Consider the following 26,450-nt stretch of genomic DNA (forward strand, 5'->3'; position numbering starts at 1 on the left):
TAGATGGAGTTTACCACCCGCTTTGGGCTGCATTCCCAAGCAACCCGACTCCGAGAAGACCCGCTACCGGCCTAACACCGTCCGCGGGGTAAGCCTAGATCAGAAGGACTTGGGCCCCCTGAGCAACGCCAGGGAGCCAGTCTTCTATATGCCACATTTTCCGCGCCCACCGCCGGGCGGGGATTCGGCGCTGGGCTCTTCCTTCTTCACTTGCCGTTACTGGGAGAATCCTGGTTAGTTTCTTTTCCTTCGCTTAGTAATATGCTTAAATTCAGCGGGTCGCCACGTCTGATCTGAGGTCGGAAGAATGATGACGGAGCGTCAAAGGGGGTTGCTGGGGAAGACCAGGCCCCTGCCAGAGCAGGGGGGCCTGGCGTCCCGGTAGGGCGCGCCCTCTTTCCCCGGATCGGATCTGGAGGGGTTTGCCCTCCCCAGGAAGCCGGCGGTGGAGGTGGGCGCCCGAGGCGCGCGGGCAGCCGGTGGGACACCACAGACAGCCACGTGCGGCATGCAACCAGGCACCCCGGGACGGGCCTGTCACCAGGCCCCTTTCTCGGGGGCCAGGCACGCCGGCGGCGTACCTCCGCGGCAGGACCTGGCGAGGGACCCTGCCACAGGCGATCAGGTGGTCTGACCTTGTGGGGGGACGAAGGGGAAGCGGAGCCAACCCTGCGAGGGCCCCAGCCGCGTCCCGGGGAAGCCCTGGGGCGATTGACGATCGAGCGACCCTCAGGCAGGCGTAGCCCCGGGAGCGTTCGAAGTGTCGATCAATGTGTCCTGCAATTCACACTAATTCTCGCAGCGTTCTTCATTGATGCGCGAGCCGAGTGATCCACCGCCAAGAGTCAGTCAACTTTTCAAAAACGTTCGCCCACCTGTGGGCGCAGGAGATGCGAGAGGAAGGCAATGCCGTCAGTCCACCGCCCGCGCGACGAGACGGCCTGGGCGCCCCGTTTAAGGCTTCCCCTCTGGGAGTCACGACTGCACCGTTGGGAGAAAAAAACATTGCCAGGGGCTTGGCCCTGGAGTCCCCACCCACCCGCGGGCGAGGAATGGGGCTCCCAGTGCGACGGGAGCAGGCAGCCCCGCAGCCGCCGGTCCCTTCGCACAAGTCTTCAAACCCTTCGGCCCGGCCGGACGGGACCGGGTCGAACCGGGTACCTGGCAACGAGGGAGGGTTGCTCCACATGCACGTCAGCCGTCTGTCGCTGGGCAGCCCCGAGCCGTGCTGGCGATCGGCCCATCCCACCCTTTACCCAGGTTGGAGGTGCCGGAAGGGGAGAGCCAGGCAGCTCCCCACCCCGCATGCCTCCCACGAAAGGAGCCAGGGTCCCCTCGCAGGCCCTCAGCCCCTTCTCTTCCGGGCCGCCCTGCTGCGCAAGAAGGACCGCACCTCGGACGCCTGGACCCCGGTCGGGCCGGGACTCGGGTGCGGGAGGGCCCAGCCGGCGCCAGGGCCTTTCGAGGGAGGGGTGGTACCAGCCCTGGGGTGCACTGCCATTCAGTTGGGGGTCATGTGCCGGGTGAACTTGGGTTCCGTCTCGGAGAGGGACATGGGACAGGGGCCGCCCCCACGCCGGGTCCATCACGCTTCGTTCGGGCCCTCCCACAGGGGGAAGAGGCCTGCCAAAGTCCCAGTCCTCAACCGAGCGCCCCATGCGGCTGCGGACCACTGTGCAGGCCGGGGCGCGCCAGGGCAGGGCCGGGCCCTGTGCCTAGCATGCGTGCTTGCAGGAAGCAGCCGAGGGCTTCGGGCTGGCGCCTTCGGTCGCTCGGGCCACTCCTCCGTTAATGATCCTTCCGCAGGTTCACCTACGGAAACCTTGTTACGACTTTTACTTCCTCTAGATAGTCAAGTGGATCGACTTCTCGGCGCTCCACCATGGCTGTTGCCATCCCGGCGGGTCCGCCCGAGGACCTCATTAAACCATCCAATCGGTAGTAGCGACGGGCGGTGTGTACAAAGGGCAGGGACTTAATCAACGCGAGCTTATGACCCGCACTTACTGGGAATTCCTTGATCATGGGAAATAAGTGCAATCCCCAATCCCTATCACGAACGGGGTTCAGCGGGTTACCCCCACCTGTCGGGGAAGGGTAGACACACACTGATCCGTTCAGTGTAGGTTGCGTGCAGCCCCGGACATCTAAGGACATCACAGACCTGTTATTGCTCGATCTTGTGTGGCTGAACGCCACTTGTCCTTCTAAGAAATTGTACGCCGATCGCTGGGAGTCGCGTAAATAGTTAGCATGGAGGAGTCTCGTTCGTTATCGGAATTAACCAGACAAATCGCTCCCCCCAACTAAGAACGGCCATGCACCACCACCCACAGAAACGAGAAAGAACGATCACCCGGGCCGGGTGAGGTTTCCCGTGTTGAGTAAAATTAAGCCGCAGGCTCCACTCCTGGTGGTGCCCTTCCGTCAATTCCTTTAAGTTTCAGCTTTGCAACCATTCTCCCCCCGGAACCCAAAGACTTTCCCGGAAGCTGCTCGGCGAATCATGGGAATAACGCCGCCGGATCGCTAGTCGGCATCGTTTATGGTCGGAACTACGACAGTTTCTGATCGTCTTCGAACCTCTGACTTTCGTTCTTGATTAATGAGAACATTCTTGGCAAATGCTTTCACTTTGGATCGTCTTGTGCTGGTCCAAGTATTTCACCTCTAGCGGCACAAAACGAATGCCCCAGGCCGTCCCTCTTAATCATGGCCCCAGTTCCGAAAACCTACAAAATAGAACCGGAGTCCTATTCCATTATTCCTAGCTGAAGTATTCAGGCAACCGGCCTGCTTTGAACACTCTAATTTTTTCAAAGTAAACGCTTCGGACCCCCAGGACACTCCGTCAAGAGCATCAAGGGGGCGCCGAGAGGCAGGGGCTGGGACAGGCGTTAGCTCGCCTCACGGCGGACCGCCAGCTCGATCCCAAGATCCCACTACGAGCTTTTTAACTGCAGCAACTTTAATGTACCCTATTGAAGCTGGAATTACCTCGGCTGCAGGCACCAGACTTGCCCTCCAATGGATCCTCGTTAAAGGATTTAAAGTGTACTCATTCCAATTACAGGGCCTTGAAAGAGTCCTGTATTGTAATTTTTCGTAACTACCTCCCTGAGTTGGGACTGGGTAATTTGCACGCATGCTGCCTTCCATGGATGTGGTAGCCATTTCACAGGCTCCTTCTCCGTAATCAAACCCTGATTCCCTGTTACCCGTGGTCACCATGGTATGCGCAGAAAGTACCATCAAAAGTTGATAGGGCAGACATCCGAATGTATTGTCGCCGTCACGGGGACGGGCGATCGGCCCGAGGTTATCTAGAGTCACCAAAGCGGCGGGCGAGCCCGGATTGGTCTTGGTCTGATAAATGCACGCATCCCGGGAGGTCAGCGCTCATCAGCATATATTAGCTCTAGAAGTACCTCAGTTATCCAAGTAACAGGTGAAGCGATCAAAGGAACCATAACTGATTTAATGAGCCATTCGCAGTTTCACTGTACCGGCCATGTGTACTTACACATGCATGGCTTAATCTTTGAGACCGGCATATGCTACTGGTAGGATCAACCAAGTAGCCGTACCCAAACACCCTTCTCCACCATGCGCTGTTGTTGCTCCCTCCCACTTAGCCATAAATGGCGAAAGCACGGACGCGCAGCGGGCGCGCCGAAGCCAAGCCCGTCTGCGCCTGGACCGCGCCCAGTGCCAGGACCCCTGGCCCCCGCAGATGCAAGACGACCCGACGGACCTACGCCGCCGCCGACCTCAATGCCGGCTGAAACCCCGCTTGCTGCCGGGCCACCCCGAAACGCACCCACGGACCGGACCCTTCACCTGCAAAACCTGCAAGTTCACCTGCCTCCGAACCGGCACCTCACCCGCCAAGCCAAGCACCAGCAGCAACCACCTCAAATCCATCCTGCTCAACACCCGCTCCGTCCACAGACACGCCGTGGAACTCTGGAACCTCCTCGACACAACATCACCAGACATCGCCTTCCTCACGGAAACCTGGATGAACGCCTCCTCAGCCCCCGACATCGCCATCGCCATCCCGGACGGGAACAAGATCATCAGGAGGGACCGCGTCAACCAGACCGGAGGAGGCATCATCATCGTCCACAAGAACACCATCCGCATCACGACCGACTCCAACGACACCTTCGCCGCCGCCGAGCAACTCCACTTCCAGATACACACCGACCCAAAGACGACCCTCAGAGGCACCCTCGTCTACAGACCCCCGGGACCACGCACACAATTCAGCGAAGACATCACAGACTTCATCAGCCCGCACTCCCTCCCCTCCGCCGACTACATCCTCCTAGGGGACCTCAACTTCCACCTGGAGAACAACAAGGACCGCAACACCGCCGCCCTGCTGGAAAACCTCGCCAACCTCGGACTCAAGCAACTGGTCAACACCCCCACCCACTACGCCGGCCACACGCTTGATCCCGTCTTCTCATCCAGCAAGCACATCACCTTCAGCCACTCCACCGGACTCCACTGGACTGACCACAGCTGCGTCCACTTCAGCTTCAGAAGAACCACGACCCACCACCACCCGCAACAGGTCCCTCACAGAAGCTAGAGCAAGATCACCACCGACCAGCTCACCACTTCCCTCAGCCAGAACCCACCCGCCAGCACAACGGACCCCAACGAAGCAGCCCGCAACTTCACGCAGTGGCTGACCACCTGCGCCGACGACCTCGCACCACTGAAGAACCCTCCCAACAGACCCAGAAGCAAGAAGGCCTCCTGGTTCACCGACGAACTCAAGGACTCCAAGAAGAACTGCCGCACCCTCGAGAAAGCCTGGCTCCGGGACCAGACCACAGACAACATGACCGCCTTCAAACAGGCCACCCGCAAGCACCACCAGCTTATCCGCACCACCAAAAAGAAATCACTGAAGGAACGACTGGACAACAATGCCCACGACAGCAAGGAACTCTTCAGCATCGTCAAGGAGTTCTCCAACCCCAGCACTGGCAACAACGACATCACTCCTTCACAAGATCTCTGCGACTCCCTCGCCTCGTTCTTCCACCGCAAGATCGCCGACATCACAACAGCTTCGGCGCGCCATCCACGCACCCAACCGTCGAACCAATGCCCCCCACCGCCACCCTCCGCACCTGGACCACGGTGACCACCGAAGACACAGCCCGCACGATGAACACCATCCACTCCGGATCTCCAACCGACCCCTGCCCCCACCACGTCTTCAACAAGGCCGACTCCACCATCGCACCCCAACTCCGGGACATCATCAACACCTCCTTCAACACCGCCACCTTCCCGGAGAGCTGGAAGCACGCCGAGCTCAGCGCCCTACTGAAGAAACCAACAGCGGACCCCACCGACCTCAAGAACTTCCGCCCCATCGCGCTCCTCCCTTTTCCTGCTAAAGTCATCGAGAAGATCGTCAACAGACAGCTTGCCGCCTTCCTCGAGACGAACGGATCCCTCGACCCCTCGCATTCCGGTTTCAGAGCCAACCACAGCACCGAACCCGCCCTCATCGCAGCCACCGACGACATCCGAGCCCTGCTCGACAACGGGGAAACAGCGGCACTCATCCTCCTGTACCTCTCTGCAGCGTTCGACACTGTCTGCCACCGCAAACTAGTTCAACGCCTCAGCAACATCGGCATCCAAGAGAAGGCACTGGAGTGGATCATCTCGTTCCTCGCCGGAAGAACACAGAGAGTCCGCCTCCCCCCGTTTCGATCCGAGCCACCGAAGTCCTCTGCGGCGTACTGCAAGGATCATCACTCAGCCCCACCCTCTTCAACGTCTACATGAGACCTCTTGCAGCCATCGCACGCAAACACAACCTCAACATCATCTCCTACGCCGACGACACCCAGCTGATCCTCTCCCTCACCAGAGACCCCGACACCGCCAGAACCAGCCTACACGAAGGGATGAAAGACGTCGCCGAGTGGATGAAGAACAGCCGCCTGAAACTGAACTGAACTCAGACAAGACGGAAGTCCTCATCCTGGGACCATCGCCCTCCGCCTGGGACGACTCCTGGTGGCCCCCCGCCCTGGGCACCACTCCCAAGCCAACAGACCACGCACGCAACCTGGGTTTCATCCTGGACTCCTCCCTCTCGATGACCAGACAAGTCAACGCCGTCTCCTCATCATGCTTTCACACCCTACGCATGCTCCGCAAGATCTTCCGATGGATCCCGACCGAAACCAGGAAGATGGTCACCCAGGCACTCGTCACCAGCCGACTGGACTACGGAAACACCCTCTACGCTGGCACCACAGCCAAGCTACAGAAAAGACTCCAACGCATCCAGAACGCCTCCGCCCGACTCATCCTGGACATCCCCCGACACAGCCACATCTCCGGCCACCTGAGGGACCTGCACTGGCTCCCCGTCAACAAGAGGATCACGTTCAGGCTCCTCACCCACGCACACAAGTCTCTCCATGACCTGGGCCCCAAGTACCTCAACGACCGCATGACCGTCTACACGCCCACCCGCCAGCTACGATCCACTAGCCTCGCCGCCGTACCACGCATCCGAAGAGCCACCGCCGGAGGAAGATCCTTCTCCTACCTGGCTTTTTAATTATAACAAGGGAACCCAATTGATACCTTCGGACCATGGGCAGACAATCTATTCTAGAGAACAAAGGTCCTTCGGATAATGTAATAGCATATACAATGAAATATATAGACCTGAATCAGTGCTATATCTGGCAATTCAAGTACCCAGCCGGGTCTGGAGATTTTTATTCAATATATACAGGAGTTAAGGAGACCATGAAGAGGGTCAAATACAACATTTGATAGGGTACAAGCCTGTACCTATCCAAGAGTAAACATGACAAACAGTTCCAGAAAAAGAATAAGGAAAGGAGGAAAGCAAACAATATCAGGCAAAAAAGACGTGGGAGCCATCTGTCCCTTGAATCTGAATCAATTGTAGAGCAAGTTTGGACATACAATTACTGCAATAAGATAGTCACTTATTCTTTTTCTGGAATTGTTTGTCATGTTTAGCACTGATTCAGGTCTATATATTTCATATGCTATTACATTATCCTAAGGACCTTTGTTCTCTAGAATAGATTTCCTACCTGGCGGCCAAGACATGGAACTCCCTCCCCATCCACCTTCGGCTGACCCAGGACCATCTCGCCTTCAGGAGACCACTCAAGACCTGGCTGTACGAGCAGTAGCTGACCCCTTCCCCCTAGCTCCTTGAGACCCTTCCGGATGAGTAGTGCGCTATACAAATGCTATGATTGATTTGATTGATTGATTGATACAAGCACATGAAATGGGTACTGCGTTTACTCTGCACTGACACGGACACACCATTGCAATGTATTCAGACAGATAGCCGCCTTTTAATGTTCTCCCTCCCACACCACAGACCTTGCTCTTAGAAGAGCACCTACTCATCAAGGCGCACCTCTCACCATGCAGTCACATGGGCACAGTTATAATTGCGCATTCATACACGCACATGACATGGGTAATGCGTTTACTCTGCACTGACAAAGGCACACCCATTGTAATGTATTCAGACAGATACCCGCCTCACCTGCACACTCACATGCAAACTGCTCACTCTAAAACGGGCACACTGTTCACCCTGAACTCACATGAAAACTGTTCTCATTTCATACACCAATAGACACACCCTTGCACATACACAGGCACGCATCTCACTCTGCACTCACACCCCTCAACCGGAAGTCACACAAGCACACCTGTCACCCTGAAATCCTGAATTTATCACCACATACCTAGTGCAGTTTCTCTCTCTACCCTCTTTCCCAGCCCTCGCTGTACAGATGGGAAGATCCACACAGTATATACAGCAGTTACTTCACACACAAAAAACACACGCAGGGTCTCCCCTCATGTAAATACAATAACAGACGATGGCATGCAAAAAAAGAGACACTGCATGCAGTAACACTAGAGTAAGTATTTGTGCTGGGGAAAATGAGTTTCATCTTTGAAAGCTGGATGACTGTGTGACTGGGAACCTTTGTGTACCTTAAGTGATCTGCAACCCAGCTGTACATTCTGGTTGTTGTGCATTGTATGGTGAAGGTTTGTTTTGGAGGTGCAGCACTTGAATGATGTTGGCCTCTGTCTTCAGCTTGGACAACTTGTCATTTGCCTAACTATTGGCGAGTTATTTAGTTTGCGATTTGTTTACTAAAGAAGCTGTTCTGAAAACTGCCATAGAATTCCTGATTGTGGTATCAATCTTTACACAGCTGTGGTCGTTAGGCCATAGTGGGAGATTTCTCTCAAATTAGTTGATGGTGCACTGAAGTAGTAAAGAGTGAAACGGCGGAGGAAGGAGGTGGTACAAGCAAGCAAAAAAGTGCCCTGCCTGGCTCTTTTCATCTAAAATTAAGAGATAAATATAATCCTTTCCTAATCCAATTGAATCAGCATGACAAACACAATTTGTTATATATATATAGGCAATAATCCACCAAGCACTCGTCTTCAAATATAGTCTGTAAGATCCCAATGTTCAAAATTCGTTTATTCCATCAATTCTTCATCAGATTTCTTCATCCAATATATGACAAAATAACAGCCAACACGTGTTTCGTCTGATCAGTATATGATATACAGACTTCTTCAGGGCTGTAATTAATACAGTAACCAAAATTACAAAAAGTAGTACTGGACTCAATATTCACAATAGAATACACCGAATCCGTGTAATAAGGAAAGGTAAGTCAAAGAAGTACCCGTCACCAAGAATAAAGCTTGAAAACCCAAAGTGTATCCATCAGTATCTAGTACCCGAGTCTGAGTACATTTCAACATATATTTTAGATCGTATAATTATAAGTAACCTAAAATACCAGATAGGACCCAGTCACCAACCACAACAGCAGATTGGTCAACATGCTAGTATTATTACATCCTCAGTAACTCACCATTACTCTTAATGCGAATAATTGTAATTCATAATCCTCACGGTAAAATCAAATTCTTCAGTCCAAACCAATCGAAGTAATAATCTGTAAGTAAAGCTAGTGTCTATTAATATACACTATATTTATATTGTAGCGCTCATACGTCAAACTGAGGCTAAACACACTCCACTATCTTCCTGCCCAATTGCTGTATACTCCAAATTGGCCAGCACATCGCATAAGTATTAGCTACTGATATATATACAGTTCTCTCAATAACTTCTCTGTTTACAAAAGGTATACAGTCTGTGATTAACTAATATACAGTTGTATCATTATCCAGTAAATACCTTAATGTATGAGTAGAATCGCCTTCCAATAGTTTGCTTCGTCTCAAAGTTACAAAACTGATATCAATACAGATACTTAGAGATTTGAATACGCATTATATGTGACGCTATTGATACAAGGGCGCACGCTAATGCACTTACTATACTGATTTCGGTCTATAGATAAAAGGATAGCGAGATACTGTGGAATATTTACGAGGGTCTGACTTTGACCATGCCGATTTTGTAACTTTGAGACGAAGCAAACTATTGGAAGGCGATTCTACTCATACATTAAGGTATTTACTGGATAATGATACAACTGTATATTAGTTAATCACAGACTGTATACCTTTTGTAAACAGAGAAGTTATTGAGAGAACTGTATATATATCAGTAGCTAATACTTATGCGATGTGCTGGCCAATTTGGAGTATACAGCAATTGGGCAGGAAGATAGTGGAGTGTGTTTAGCCTCAGTTTGACGTATGAGCGCTACAATATAAATATAGTGTATATTAATAGACACTAGCTTTACTTACAGATTATTACTTCGATTGGTTTGGACTGAAGAATTTGATTTTACCGTGAGGATTATGAATTACAATTATTCGCATTAAGAGTAATGGTGAGTTACTGAGGATGTAATAATACTAGCATGTTGACCAATCTGCTGTTGTGATTGGTGACTGGGTCCTATCTGGTATTTTAGGTTACTTATAATTATACGATCTAAAATATATGTTGAAATGTACTCAGACTCGGGTACTAGATACTGATGGATACACTTTGGGTTTTCAAGCTTTATTCTTGGTGACGGGTACTTCTTTGACTTACCTTTCCTTATTACACGGATTCGGTGTATTCTATTGTGAATATTGAGTCCAGTACTACTTTTTGTAATTTTGGTTACTGTATTAATTACAGCCCTGAAGAAGTCTGTATATCATATACTGATCAGACGAAACACGTGTTGGCTGTTATTTTGTCATATATTGGATGAAGAAATCTGATGAAGAATTGATGGAATAAACGAATTTTGAACATTGGGATCTTACAGACTATATTTGAAGACGAGTGCTTGGTGGATTATTGCCTATGTTCAGTCATTTATGACATTTATTGAGTAGTGGTAACCTACTCTCTCCACTTAGAGCACCAATTGGACTTGAAATTGTGTTTACCTGCTTATACACGCTGTGCGCTTCATATTAACTGTTACCATTATTGCTTTAGTTTTTTGTTATATATATATATCACATTTTATTGAGTTTACACAGTGCATCAATGTAAGCTCCTAATAATCATCGATTGAAGTTGGAAGCTTCTTCCCCAGCAAAGTAACTGTAGTGAATGAAGATGGAAGGTAGCCAGTAGTATGGTGAAACAGGATAAGGTTTAGTCTCAAGGTAGGAGTCTCCTGTTACAGGTAAATATGTATTAAGGAAGCAGTAAGGTATCCGGAAAGACCCACACGGAGCAGCATCCTTGCTGCTTAGCCCACAATCCAACTGACATTCACTCAACCAGACACACATCAGCATTCTAAATACACCAGTCACTCAGGCTGAGCTGCAGGGGGCATAAGACTAAGGGGAGAATGCATGGCATAGAAATGCAGATACAACACACCTCCCTTCTTTATAGAAAAACATAGAAAATGTAAATTCAAATAAGACAGAAATACACAACATCCATAAAAATGAGAACAAAGCAAAGGAGTAAACATTCAACCATATAATACATAGCATAAAAGCACCAGAGATGGAAATAATGATACAAGTTAAGAATAACACATAAATGTATCATTATGGAGAAATACCCACACTCTTTCCCCTCAGTAGACAATAAAATATAGAGGAGCAACAAAAGTGACACCTCAAATTAGAGTCCCCACAATATAGCTCCTCTTGCGAGATAGCCAGCCCCAATTGTATACCCTCCTCCTGGGATACCTTTCCACTCTGGAGAAATTCCGATACATCCTCCACCAGAAGGGTAGCAGAAGGAGAGGCACTATATAGATCCTCATAAAACTCCCTCAAGGCCTCTCTGATATCGCTTGGTTCTGTAACTACCATCCCCCTCATATTCTTGAGCCGTCCAATGTGACCTGACGTGACCTGTTGCCTAGCCCTAACTGCAAATAAACGACCGACATTCTCACTGAATTCGTAGCAGTCTTGCTTTTTGGCCAGGCACTTCCCTGCTGTCTTTTCAGCTTTGAAGTCAGACAGACAAGCTTTAGTAACCGTAATAAAATTTAGAGTTGCGGAAAGATCCTCTCCCTTAGCCACCTTGCATATCAATTCTGTTTCCAGTCCAGCAAACTTCTGATAAAGCAATTTAATCTATGCAGCACCTTTTGTCTTGGTCAGGCTATACTGCAGTGTCTCCCCTCTCCTTGCTGCCTTTAACTCATCCCACTTCATCCCGGGAGGGGCACTACCGATATTATTCAAGCCCTACCTGGAGGTAAGGCTACGGGCACCAATTGTATCCCTATAGAGTTTTATAAGGTATTTTTAGAGAGACCTGTCCGGCTTTGCTTGGCTTATTTAAAGAGGTTAGGGAGGGAGCTCTACCACCTGGCTCTTGGGGCACAGCCAATATTGTCGTCTTCTTAAAAAGGGTAAAGATCATATCAGTCTGGGTTCATATAGGCTCATTACGCTGCTCAATAGTGATTGCTAAACTGTACTCAAAGATTTTAGCCACTAGGCTAAATTCTGTGATGTATCAATTAGTCTCAATGTAAATGTAAATGTAAATGTACAGGAATTTATATAGCGCAAATCACCAAGAGGTTTCTAAGCGCTTGCTTAGGGAACCCGTCCTGGTATTCCCTGTGAGATAAGGACCAGGATTCATGGCAGGCGCCTGAAGTGCTATGGAAACCCCACTGCCACAGTAGTGCGGAAACTGACCCCTGCCACCGGAGTCCGCAACGAGCCTTAAATGAGTGAGCATCGCCTGCTCCGGACTAGGGGGGCAGGTACCTGAGCCCGGATCACTGCTGCTGAAGCCTGGGAAGCTCCTACCAACGGAGCCCAACACCTGCGTGGTTGGGGAGAGGATCTGCCTGCCTGCGTTCGCCACCGCCTGCAGTTGGGCTGCCTGCCTGCATTCCCCGCCTGTAGTTGGGCTGCTCCCTGCCACCGGAGTTGTCCGACCAGCCTGGGGTCTCCGTCGCACGCGCCGACTGGAGGGGTCCTGCACCTAGACGCGGATCATTGCTGTGGACGCCTGAGACTCGCCCGGGAGGCTCCTGCCTGACGGACTGCGAAGCCCTTTGCAGGCGCGGGTGGGGAGCTGGCCAGCCCTCGTCGCTGCACGCATCTGTCCCCCGCCCTATCCGGAGACCCGCGCTGATTCGCGGCGGAGAGGTCTGTCTTCCGGTGCGTCGGGGTGGCGGTGCTGGTCAGTCGATGTGCCTGGATCGGTGGGTCCCGGCTATCTGGGCTGTTTGTAGCCTCGGCCCGGATCCTTCGCACACAGGGGGCTCACGGAGAGGGGACACCCTGCTGCAACGGTGAGTTCATGCCCCCATCACCCCACCACAATAAACACCACTGAAACGGGCGGAGAGGGGGGCAAGCGGAAGGGATTTGAAGCGGTCCGACCCAGCACGATGATAGCTGGATGCCGCCCTCCCCCACTCCCGGTTGATCATCATTAAAAACGGCGCAATCGACCTCTAGAGTGTCTCCGGTGTGCCCTGTTTACGTGTCTGGGTGCCCACCTCGCAGCTCTGCGCTGGAGGGGCCTGACTTGTAAAGGACTTGTTACAGCTTTGGGCAGCTTGACGACCAGAAGGTAATTACGCTAAGCTATTTCAATACGGTATTAACATATATTCACACAGTTTTCTCACTTTCTGCCCGGAATTTTAAAAGCAAAACTGCTAATTCAAACTTTCATGCTGATCTTTCATTTTATGCCCGGAATGCACTGTAGGCTTTGCATTTTCGCGGGCTCTGCGGTCTCCTCACTCACCATTGGACAATATGACTGGGGGTCATAAACTGGAGCCATAAATCGCCCTCCAGCCTAACAACTGACCATGAGGCCTATTACCTACGCGGTCAGGAATCTGCAAAAAGAGAGATAAGACTCCCTCCCAGTAAGCTAGGAATTGGGCTGGCTCATACAGGAAATGAAACTACCCTCCCCTGCTCTAAAAGGAACAACAACAAAAGAGGACTACCGGCTCGATCTCCCCTATTTGGTTCCCATCTTGGTCTAGTCTCTCCCTCGCTCTGGCGGCCATCATGGACTAGTCTTTCCCACCAGTTGAACATATCCTAAGAACTGGCAATTCATACCAATCCCACCCACCACAGACTGTACAGAGCGCTGCATCTAATTATCATGTGACTTAGTGTCTACCTTTATTGCAGTATTATATATTTAATGGTATTTTATACATTTTGTGTAACCTGCTCTCATAACTTTTCTTCGGTTGAGCACTAGAGTCATATATTTGTCTATTGTAGCCTACGTTTGCACCTATATTGGTTCCGGTATATCTTTGTATTTATTCTAGTATGTATGTACTATTCTATCCTTATTTGCACATTGTATATTTTTTTTGTAAACTGATCCCACCTCACTTTTATCCCTATTATGCACTGATTGTCACCTCATATACTTTATTAACCTGTAAGCTGCACCCATTCACTTTCTATTACTAGATTACACCGATGCTACCTCTAACATTTTTGTTACTTTGGGCCACTCACTAGTGTCACTGTGGTTCCATTTATCTGATTGCTACCTCATATATCCAGTTCATTTCTGTAAGTTGCCTCTACTCACTGTTTATTCCTGGACGGCACCGAGTACTACCTCCCATGGCGGATACTGGGCCACTCACTAGTGTATCATTTATGCTATGTAACCTACGGTTGAAAGTTGTTGTTTGCACATGTGTATTCCTATTGTGCCTTCTCGAACTCATTAATTCATTAGTAGTTTAGCCCTATCATTATACTGTATATGCGGTAAGCTGCACCTATCTCACCTTTATCCCTATCATTCAATGTTTGCTACCTCATTTATTTGTTAGTTCTTAGATGTAAGCTACTTCACGATGCTGTATTGATTATTAATACCTCATTCACTTCGTTTAGGCATGTAAGCTGCACCCAGCCACTGTCTACATCTAGACTTCACTGCTGTTACCTAGTACACTTTGATGTGTATAGTTGATTACACCTAACCGGTTCTACCCCTCATATTTTGTACATGGTGTAAGCTGACTGCTACCTCGAATATAGGATACATTAGGAAGGCTGCACCTACGCACTATTGGTTCTTGGACTGCACTGATTTCTACCTCTTATACTTCTGGTCACTCACTAGTGTCACTCCTTTGCCCTGTAGCTAGCGGCTGACAGCTTTTATTGTCCTCCTATCTCCTACACCCAACAGCCCCACTAAAATGGAGCTCAACGGCAAGCACACTTTTAGAATTAACTACCCTCCCACTCTCACCAAAAAAGCCACTAAACGTTTTAAACATAACTTCTTGAGGTCGCACCCTGAAACACCCTTTGCCGACACCTACTTCTCACCGGGCAACGGAGCCCTGATTACCGATATCCTCTTCCACACCTCACGCAGAGCCCAATGGAGAAAAGTGTTCCTAACCCTACTCACCGTCTCCTCCACCAGGAAAACTACTCATGGCCTAACTCTCTCTATCACACCTTCCCACCTCTTCCCTGGCAGGACTACCATTACTATCTATAATAACGGGATTGTCCTAATTCAATCCACGGACAAGAACCTGGAACTACTAGACAACCTGTACCCCAAGTTCAAAGAGCACCTCTCCAAGCTGCGGACCCCCACCCAGATCTCCACCAACACTATCACCCCTGACGTTGCAGCCCCCACCTACAACCCCTCTACCCCCAGCACCCCAGTAAATGGCCCACCTGCTGTTAACACCCCTCACTCCCCAAGGACAGACACCCCCAGCACCCCAGTAAATGGCCCACCTGCTGTCAACGCCCCACTCTCCCCAAGGACAGACACAAATGTCGCCACCTCTTATACTAACCGCCCCTCTAACATGTTCCCTTTTACCCCCACCCATATCCCCCTATCCCTCTCCTCCCTGACATAACAACACCCACCCGCAACACGCCACCTGAATACACCACCGCTCGGAGTTTATCCACCCCCCTCCCACCCCCCCCACGACAGACGCCTCTCCCTCCCCACTCTCACACACGACACCCTCACACCTGACAGAACAACTCTCACCCACAACACGCCACCATCTGATAACATCACCATTCGGAGTTTATCCACCCCCCCCCCTCCCAAACACCCCACGGCGGACACCTCTCCCCCCCCAGCTCCCTCCCCACTCCCGCCCACGACACTCACACCCTCCCAACAAAACACACAAAACATACTACCTCCCCTACCTTAGCATCCCCTTCTCTCCCACCCCCTATTCTCAGCCCTCACTACCCTCCGGTCTCGCCCACTGTCTTCAGCCTTCACTCACTCTTCCACTCACTGGCACCGTCTCCCACTGGTGGCACCACCTATGCCTCCCACCCACCGCCTTCACCGCCTACTTCACCCACACCCCCCGCCCACAAACACGCCCACTTTCTGAATGCCATCCCACCCACTTACACCGCAGAACATTCCAACAACGCTAGTATATCCCCCCCCTTCGATACCCTGCCCGCTTTCCAGCTCACTACACAACCATTCACCAATGGCTCTCACCACCTACGCCATCCCCAATACACCTACTGACCTGTCTTCACCCACCCTCCAACAAGTCAAAGAGGATATTCAACAAATCAAAAAAGATGTCCACGCAATCAAAGACCTTCTCTCAGCACAGCCCAGTCTACCTCACATCATCCCTCTACCCTACAAAGGACGCACCCGCCCTTCATACCCTCGCCTCCAACGACACCCGCGCTGGCCGACTATCCCCGTTCGCAACAATTCCCACCGCCCCCGCCGTGTCCTCAACCCATTGTCGGACCGCGACCTATGCTCTCTCCTACGCTCTTATGCCCCAGGTCCGGTAAAACAAATATCCAGCACACACATCCCCATACCCACAATTCTTACAAACCCTCTGAGGCTCCCAACACTCAACAACAGAGGTTCCGTCCCTAACAACCTCAGAAAAGTTCCCCTCACTCTAGAAAGCTCGACCACCCTTCTCTCTCCCAAACTCAAATGCATCCTCCTCAACTGTAGATCGGCCCAGAGACACTCCTCCGACATCGCTGATCTCGTCTCAGCTAGGGATCTGGACCTAGCCATTCTAACAGAAACTTGGCTCACTGAAGCCTCTACCCCGATAATGGACATTCTAGTCCCCCCCAACTATCACATCATTAGGCTAGACAGGTCTTCAGACAAGACGGGCGGGGGAATTGCATGCATTTTTAGGAGCAACCTCTCCGTTACTAAGGTCACCTCCCCCTCCCTCTCCTCTTGTGAACTCCTCTGCCTCGACATCACCAGCGAGGGCAAACAAGTTTGTGCTTTACATCTCATTTATCACCCGCCTGGTGACAATCTCATATTCACCCAACAACTCATGGACATGATCACTTCCAATGCCGGTCGGCAGACCACCCAAATCTACCTGGGTGACTTCAATCTCCACTGGAACGATCAGAAAGACACAGTGGTGAATAGTCTCAAAACCTTCCTTAATGCGCTTGACCTTACCCAAATATGCGATAGACCAACACACGACAAAGGCGCGATACTCGATCTCATCATTGCCAAAGAGAACACCACACAACTGGAGGCGATCCAACCCTGCGACTGGTCAGATCACCACATTATCACCTTCTTTATCAATGAAAAAGTTAAACCTAACCCGGCTCAACCAATCAAAACCAAAACATGGAAAAGGGACATGAAGAATCTCAACCCCTCCACTCTGCCTCCCCACATCGGCAATCTCCTCCTTCCCCCTTCAGGTGCCTCGGATGTCCAATCACTAACTGACCACTACCTTGAATCTATGAATACATTAGTCAATGAAGTCGCCCCACTGCAACTGAAGAGAGTCTCCACCAAAACTTCTAACCCCTGGTATGACGACAGACTCAATGACGACAGGCGTTCGATGCGAATGGCAGAGCGCACCTGGAGATCGGACCCTTCAGCACTGCACCTCAAAAGGCTTAAAAACAAGAGAAATGCCTACTTCAGGAAAATAAAGCGCACAAAGTTAGACTTCTTCAGCCGCCAGCTGGACCAAGCAAAAAACAGGCCAAGAAAACTATTCGAACTAATCAAGACCCAAACAAAGGCACATCCCTTACAATCAAATAGCACAACAAGCGACACCCCACACTGCGAGGACTTCTCTGCTTTCTTTAAGCTAAAGACTGACAACATAAGAAATGACCTCATCTTGGATGTAAGCCGATTCCCCAACCACACCAGAATGGCTAACACTCAACCTAAAAACATGGCATCTTGGCTGTACTTCGATACCTACTCGGAAGAAACAATACACAAACTGCTATGCACCTTCAAGCCCTCTAATCACCTCACAGACCCACTACCTGCGAATGCTGTAAAAGACTTCATCCCCTTGCTCCTCCCTCTCTGGACCAAAATCATCAACAGCTCCCTGCAACAAGGCCTCATTCCAGACTCCCTCAAGGTGGGACAAGTCACGCCTATACTCAAGAAACCTACAGCTGATCCGTCTGACCTAAACAATTACCGGCCCATCACCAATATCCCCACCCTGGCCAAACTGCTGGAGAAATGTGTCCAACTCCAACTAACAAGACACATTGACCAATTTGACCTCCTCAACTCTCATCAATCAGGCTTCCGAGCGAAACATAGCACGGAAACAGCTATGACGCACATAATTGATGACGCCCTCCAAATTCTTGATCGCAATGAGTCCTGCCTCCTCATCCTTCTTGACCTCTCGTCAGCATTTGACACGGTCAAACATGAGAATTTGCTGGAGCTGCTAAGCACTAGAATGGGTCTATCAGGAACTGTTCTCAAATGGTTTTCGTCCTTCCTTCACAACCGGTCCCAGAAGTTCAAGATCGACAATGTGCTATCTTCACCTGTGCCTGCAGATCTAGGTGTTCCACAAGGATCCTCCCTCTCCCCCACATTGTTCAACCTCGTCATGGAACCGCTCGCCACCTTGCTCCAAGCTTCCAATGTCCAATTCCATATGTACGCCGACGACACACAACTGTACCTAAAGCTTCAATCTCCGGATGATATCAAACATCTGAACTCCACGCTTATCAACACTCAATCTTGGCTAGCCGATAATCACCTCAAACTAAATGCTCTGAAAACTGAGTTCCTTCTCATCTCACCCCCGGCGAAAATCTCCACCACCCAAACATGGCTCAACAACCTAACAGCATTCAATGTCCAACCCACCATCGTGGACTCAGCGAAATCCCTAGGCATCACACTGGACGCCAAGCTCAACATGCAGCAGCACGTCAGCAAAGCCACAAAAGCAGCTAATTTCCAAATCAACACACTGAGGAAAATTAAACCATTCCTCCCTGCTGAAGACTTCCAAACAGCTGTACAAGCGTTAGTCATCCCTCAAATAGACTACGGAATTGTGGCCCTCAGCGGCCTCCCGCTATCCACAACAGCACCCTTAAGAGCCTCTCTGAACGCTGCCGCAAGACTCATTACTGGCTCAAGAAAACATTTGCATATTTCCCCAGACTTAAAGTCCCTAAAATGGCTGCCTTTTGAAGCCAGAATACAACTAAATATTGCAGTTATGACACACGCGGCCGTGCGCCACAATGCACCCAACTACCTCGCTCAAAAGTTGTCTATATCAGGAGGTTCGAGATCCAATAGAAGCTCAAAAAATCTACTCCTGAAACCCCGCAGATTCCGGAAAGAGAAAACTTACAAGCGCTCCTTCTCAGGAATGGCACCCAGGATCTGGAATGCGCTCCCTCCTGAAACCAGGCGTTTCTCCTCCACTGCACTCTTCAAGAAAGAGGTGAAAACCATCCTTCTGGCCAAGATCTCCTGAACTTCATAGGTGCTGGATCAGAGACTCTGCATTGCCTTGTGTCAATGCTCACCTTGTCCTTTGGCACTATACCTCTAGTTGATGGAGACACTACTGCGCTACTTTCTTACTACCGACCAATATATGATACACGCTGGGTCACTGATTCACCCTCCCGATGCCCCCACTCAGTGCTCTCTCTATACTAAAACACTGGTATAAGCCTTCCATTCACCCAAGGTGTATCTGAACACCTCTGTAGTGGGATCAATGACTTGTGCCGTCTTATATTACTTGTTTACCGTACTGTATATTGATATGTTTTATGTATGTTATTATTTTCCTTTCATGTTAGTGACTACTACATTGCTCCCATTACCTCTGTTCATTCCTACTGCCCCTACCCTGTCATTGTGAAGCGCTCTGATATCTGTAAGGATCTTGTTCGCGCTATATAAAACTTTGAATGAATAAATAAATAAATAAATAACCCCGGCAGGGTATCCGCAAGGTGAAAGCCAGGCATCCCGCCGCGAGGGGCCGTTGTGGAGATTAAGCAAGCTATTGCCCAGAGTCGCAGAGTGTGAACCCGTGAATCGAGTAGGCACCGGAGCAAGAATTGTCTAGTCCATGGACATTTTAGGACTCAAGACCCCGCTGAGCCGGGAATTGAACCCTGGTCCCGGGCTGACCTCTGCTTCCAGGTCTGCCTCCTCTAACCAGTGAGCCACACTTCTCCACGTCTCAGTTTGGCAGCATGGATTTATACAGGGAAGGGGGACGGAAGACCACGTCAGAAGGGAAATTTCACTCTTTGATGCTACTGAAGTCCATTCCAAGCCCATGGCGGTTGCCTTCTTGGACGCCGAGAAGGCATTTGATCGTGTGGCATGGGACTATCTATGGAAGGTCTTGGAGTCCAACGGCCTGGGGGTTTCACTCATTAATGCATTACGGGTTTTGTAAACCCCATCGCACGACTAAGAATAATAGGGGAGGAATCTGAGGCTATTTCAATCAGCAGGGGGACCCGGCAGGGTTGCCTGTCCTCCCCCCTGCTGTTCGCATTATATATAGACCCCTTTCTTAGACTGCTGGAGGCCTCTTCACGCATTATTCCGGTAAGTCTACACAGCTGGGACACTACGCTCCTGGCGTATGCTTACGATGTGGATATTATCCTTTGTGACCCCGACGGAGCAATGCGAACCATAGAAAGTATAGTGGAAGACTTTGGGACCTATTCTGACTTTTTGCTGAATAGAGCTAAAACTCAGATTCTGACAAATCGATTTGTCACAGCTTCGGACACTCGAATTGTTGAGAAAGCGGTTTATTTAGGGGTTTGTATTACAGCTGGTCGAGGATATTGTAGAGTTAAATATGGCTCCTTTATTGGGGAAAATTAAAAATGACCTCCTGCATTGGGACAACCTGAAGCTGTCCATAATGGGGCGGTATAATATTATCAAAATGATTATCCTCCCAAAGTTGTTGTATATCTTCCCCACAATTCCCCTGGAAATACACAATTTTGGGTTTCGCTTAATCGAGAGGGAAGCAGCGAGATTTATCTGGTCGTATGGCTGAACAAGGAGAGCTAATGCATTCCTATCCCTCCCAAGGGAGAGAGGGGGTTGTGGACTCCCACATTTTAAGCTATATTACTTAGCTGCAGTCCTGCAATATTATGGGCCACTCCTTGGAGTCAAGGCTAGGGAGGGAAACGATCCTAGTTATGTCCCCTCAATATTTGAAATCCTGATTGATACTTGGGCTAACAGCTGCCTATTAAAATGTTATGAAGCCAGCTACTTAAAAAAAACAAAACGATTTAAGGTTTTAATTGCTGCCTTTCGTAACTCGGTTGGTATAAGGAAAAAATCAGGAGTAGGCAGGTTTAACAGGTATACTCCCCTGATCGGGAATGATCAGCTCCCTATTGTCCTACAAGATGAGTGATTGGCAAGATGGGACAGGATTGGCTTTTATGGGATTGTGGATTTTTCAGAAGGGGATCACATAGCTCCCTTTGATATAATTCGGGAAAGATTTAGTATAGGTCCCCAAGACTTTAAAATATCTACAGTAAAGGGATTTCCTTCTTTAAAAAGCGAGCGGTGCTGCAGGCTTTGGGCAGGTGGCATTAATTGAATTGCTGGCTCGCAGTTGGGGTTTCTCAATCTCACAACTTTATAGCTGCCTGTTGGAGGGCCTGCCAGACAATCTAGCTAAGCACAGGCAAAGATGGCAGGATAAATTGGGGGTTTTGGACTCCCGTTTCCTTAACCCCTTCGACGCTCATGACGAGCTGGGCTCGTCATGAGGTAGCCTCCTCGCACGCTCATGACGAGCCCAGCTCGTCATGAATAATGGGTTTTTAAAAAACTCAGCGCAGCAGGGGAAAATCATCCGCAGCGATGCGGTTAAGTCAGTTGAATTGGGGAACTCTGTGCTGTGCGCAGCTAATCTGAAATCACAACATTTAAAGACATTGACCTATATATCACGCCCGCGAAAATCGCGAAATGGGGAGGTGTGGAAGGAATCCATTGTTTTAGGTGCAAGGCACATGCTGTGGATATAATACACATCTTTTCCACTTGCCCCGGCATTGAGTCACTCGGTCAAGAAATATAAGTTTTTTGCAGCTTGTTTTAAAAGAGGATGTTCCGCTGTCATCACATCTTATGTTGTTGGGGGTGAACAAATCAATAGGTAAAAAGGGAGAAGAGCTGATTTTTAATCGCAATAGCAGTTTTAAGACTTGGGGCTAGATGTAGGTAATTCCCATTTACCGACTCTTAAATACCGAATTTTACCGATTCGGTATTAAAGAGTCTGTAAATGGGAAGGGGGCAGATGTAGGTAATTCCGAAATCTGGAATACCGAATCTGTAAGATTCTGTATTTACTGATTCGGTAAATACCGAATTGGTATTGCCCATTGATTCCTATGGGCCTTGAAGCCCATAGGAATCAATGGGCAATACCGATTCGGTATTTACCGAATCCGTAAATACCGAATCCTGCAAGGGTGCAGGGGGTGTCACTTTGACACCCTCTAGCATCCCAAGTACGGGCTTGTGTGACATGTGGCACACATACATGCCCTAAGGGCATGTCTGTGTGTCACATTGCACAGGTGTGCATGCACAGATGTGCATGCACACCTGAATTAGGTATTTTACCACCCAATAGGATTGGGTGGTAAAATACCGACTCTTAAGGGCCTGTGACACTGTGAACTGTGCCACCTACATTTGGAATTACAGAATTGGTATATTTACCGATTCGGTAATTTACCGATTCGGTAATTTTACCGAATCGGTAAATATACCGATTTCTGTAATTTTCAGCCCCCTACATCTGAAAACCCTAATACCGGTCAGAAACAGCCGAAATCGACCGTTTCCGACCGGTATTAGGGCTCCTACATCTGGCCCTTGGTGTTGCCTCTGCCTGGTTGGTTTCGCAACCGCCGACTTTTCAACAGTGGAAAGGCCATTTTTTGCATATTTGTAACTTAGAAAAAGAACTGTATGTGCAAAACTGGTGAAAGGGTAGGATAAAAGGGAAAACGATCTGGGGCCCGTTCACAATCTGGATCACTCCATTTATACAGGCAGAATGAAATGTATGGCTATAATTGTTATGGAATGCTGCTGCTGTATCTGCCTTTTATTGTATGCAGCTTTGTTTATCAAGAGTCAAATGTAAGTGTCTTAACCTCTAAAAATTATCTATTGCCTGTATATAGACTTCACCCTTTAAAAAAAAAAATATATATATTGCTCTGGTTTTTTGGTATATGGTCTTCGCTGATAATGGCTTTTATTCGTTATATATAGACACATATTCATTCTACTATAAGTATTGTGATTTTATGCTTCAGCTGTACTTTTCTTCATGATGAAATAAAAAATATATTTAAAATAAAAAATCAAATTAGAGTCCCCGACTCTGCAGCATAGCACAAGGGTGCAATACGTATGCCCCAACAGATGACATACACCTGCCACAAGCAAAACATATCCCCCAATGGGTGCAACGCATATGCCCAAAAGAAATGGTTTGAGCGCAAAATGAATGCCCTATCAGCAACAACTGTAAGTAGTTGTAAACCTAAGCTCCACTTCGAACAGCGTAAATCGCGGCTACGAGAAACTGAAGGGGAACAGGCAGCCGACAAACCAAATGATATGGAAGAGGAAAATGCGGGAGACATACGACCAATCCTTGCAGCGATGCAGAAAAGTTTAACAACTATAGATGGTAAAATAGACTTGTTAGCATATTGCATGGATCACATGACTGAGCGATTAGATAAACATGCCGAAAGATTTGGTATGACGGAGAGAATAGTGACGGAAATTGAGGAAGCCCAAACCAAAACGGACACAGCACAAAAACAGATGGGGAAGATTCTAAGTGTGCTACAAGCTAAGACGGAGGATTTGGAAGCTAGGTCTAAAAGGAGCAGCATTCGAATTACAAGGCTGCCGGAATTCACCACATGGGTGCCCCCCGCAACCTATCATAGCTAAATCACCTAACTATAGAGATAGGGGTGCGGCATTGAGAGCAGCTAAAGACAAACAGGATTTGCAGTATGAAGGCTCCACGATCTCGCTCTTCCTGGACTTCACCGTGAGGGTGCAAGAAGCACGGAGACAATTTGCTCCAATCAGGGGAGAGCTGCAGAGTCGCAAGATGGATCAAGGGGTGGATCCCTGGAGTAAAAGGGGTAGCGGGCCAACGTACCAACATGCAGTTACATCTCTGGCATAACAGGAAAGTGAGAATTGTTGTTAAAATAGTTTTGCAAAAGAGATGGATGGGAAATTAACAATTTGTGGTATATATAGCTTTACTGGAGTCAGAAGCAGGGTCACTGGGTGAAGTCGCAGTTTTATAAGATACAAGGTAGGGCAGGACTACAAATCGAAGATGGCACTCTAGTGCTGGAACATTAACTAGAGGATGGGTCTAGATTGTTGTGAAGATGGCAAGACTACAGAAGCGACATCCTGGGATTGATAAGGGCGAGTCGGCACCATCCACCCATGAGTACCTCCCACTACATGACGGAAAGTCAACGCTGTTATTTTGATAAAATAGTTGATTGTATAACACAGGATGTCTGGGGAGGGTGAAAAATCGACCATGCGAAGTTGGGGGGGCATAGTGTGGAAGGGGGGGGGCTGGAAAGGGAGGGATGTTAATTAGTGATCACGATACATAATTGGTGCGTTCAGAGTATGCTGAAAACAAGACCGGATAAGAGAGGAAGGGGGACCAACAGGTTTCAGTCAAACAATGTGAAATCAACCAAGGAAATTAGACATGACACAGAAGCAGAGCAGTAGTGTAAAACTGCTGACAGGGAATATCCGGGGCCTGAAGGATTTCTGGAAATTAAGGAAAGTGTCCTCCTATTTCACTAGGCATGATATTGATATACTACTGCAAGAGTCTCACCTACCCACCAATAGTAAAATGCTAACATGTAGAAGGTTACATGGCTCCTTCCATGCGGCAGAGTTCACCACTCACGCCAGGGGAGTGCTAACATGGGTGGGTCTGAAGTCGGGGATCACGCTAAAAGCATTAGAAACTAACCACGAAGGATGATTCGCTATCTCTAGATGCCGAGGGCGAGGGTTGGATATGATAACTGTGAATATCTATTGCCCTAATTATGATCCTCCACAATTTTACACATCTCTACTGGTTTGCTTCAAGGGCCCTAAACACCATGGTTCGGGCATGTGAGGTTCATCCCTGTTCCTGTTCGGACCACTCCCCGATAGGCTTGACAGTGAAATGCCCTAAAAGAAATTGCTCTCTTTATTTGGCGATTCCCGCCATATTCCTTGCTTGAGCATGGTTTTAGGGCAGAAATGTCAGAGCTATAGATGAATTCTTCGAATTAAACATTGGCTAAGTAGATAAGTTCCTGATGATGTGGGAAACCATCAAGGTGTATATACGAGGTGTGGCCATGGCCAAACACACGGTCATCCTAAAAGCAATCAGAGGGAGACTACCGCTTGAGAGAGACAGCGACAAATTCTAAAGGGAGAAGGAGAGAGAGCAGTGGAAAACTTAAAGACTACACTAGAGTACCATGACGTCGCAGACAATGAAGTGAAACATATGGTAAACTATGCCACAGCTCAAACCTATGGAGAGGGAGAAAGACCGGGTGCTGTACTGGCGTCCCTGCTAAGGAGCAAACGTGATGTGTCTGGTGTGTCTAAAAAATATGCAGAGGGAGGGGAAATACTGAAAGACCCAGCTGATGTAGCTGACAGATTCCACCAGTATTACTTAGTTATACAACTCTAGAGCCGCTGTAGTGGAGGAAGAGATACTACAATATCTAGAATATATAAAATTTCCATTGCTGACTGACGAATATAGGGAGTATCTAATGAGACCGCTACACCCTAATGAAATACTAACTGCGCTAAAGACCATGCGGGCAGGGAGTGCTGCAGGGCAGGACGAGCGGACGGTTTCTTTTTACAAAACCTTCAAAGAGCAACTAATCCCGCATTTAACATTGCTGTTCGAGGAGATGAGCGAGGCAGGACAGATGACCCCCCTCGATGAAGGAAGCTGTGATAGTTACTATTTTAAAGCCTGGAAAGCCCTCCAACGAATGTTCGTCGTATAGACCACTCTCTCCTGAACGTAGATACGAAGTTGTTTGCAAAAATCTTAGCTAATCACATGGCTCCGTTGGTGCGGAAGTTGGTGGGTCCAAAGCAGGCAGGATTCGTACCTGGGTGTAGTTTGACATATAACTTGAGGACAGTTTTCGGAGCCATACAGCACATCTGACCAGAGACTAAGGCGACAGCAGTATTCCTTGACAAAGAGAAGGCATTTGACTCTGGAGTGGGCATTAATGAGACCGGTTCTTAGGAGAATCGGGCTAGGAGACTATTTCTACAGCTGATAGGAGTCCTGTATAACATGCTGTCAGCCAGAGTTTGTATTGCAGATATGGTAGCAGCCCCTGTTAAGATAACCAGAGGCACACAACAGGGATGCCACCTCTCACCTCTATTATATGTTTTGGTAGCAGAGCCCTTGGCATGTGCTCTACGAGGATATCACAACCATAGAGAAATAGGGTTC

The 26,450-nt window shown here is 49.0% G+C and overlaps 1 protein-coding gene and 3 pseudogenes across 2 annotated transcripts in view; 1 reads left to right on the forward strand and 3 right to left on the reverse strand.

The window, feature by feature from the left end:
* The window catches only part of LOC144793480 (28S ribosomal RNA), a 6,446-nt pseudogene extending 6,144 nt beyond the window's left edge, over positions 1 to 302 (reverse strand).
* The window catches only part of STK25 (serine/threonine kinase 25), a 322,140-nt gene that overhangs the window by 18,933 nt on the left and 276,757 nt on the right, over positions 1 to 26,450 (forward strand). The window lies entirely within an intron of this gene.
* On the reverse strand, positions 724 to 847 carry LOC144793550 (5.8S ribosomal RNA; annotated as a pseudogene).
* LOC144793381 (18S ribosomal RNA) lies at positions 1,790 to 3,580 on the reverse strand (annotated as a pseudogene).

This window comes from Lissotriton helveticus, chromosome 11 (genome assembly GCF_964261635.1).
Source record: "Lissotriton helveticus chromosome 11, aLisHel1.1, whole genome shotgun sequence".
In the NCBI taxonomy this organism is placed as follows: domain Eukaryota; kingdom Metazoa; phylum Chordata; class Amphibia; order Caudata; family Salamandridae; genus Lissotriton; species Lissotriton helveticus.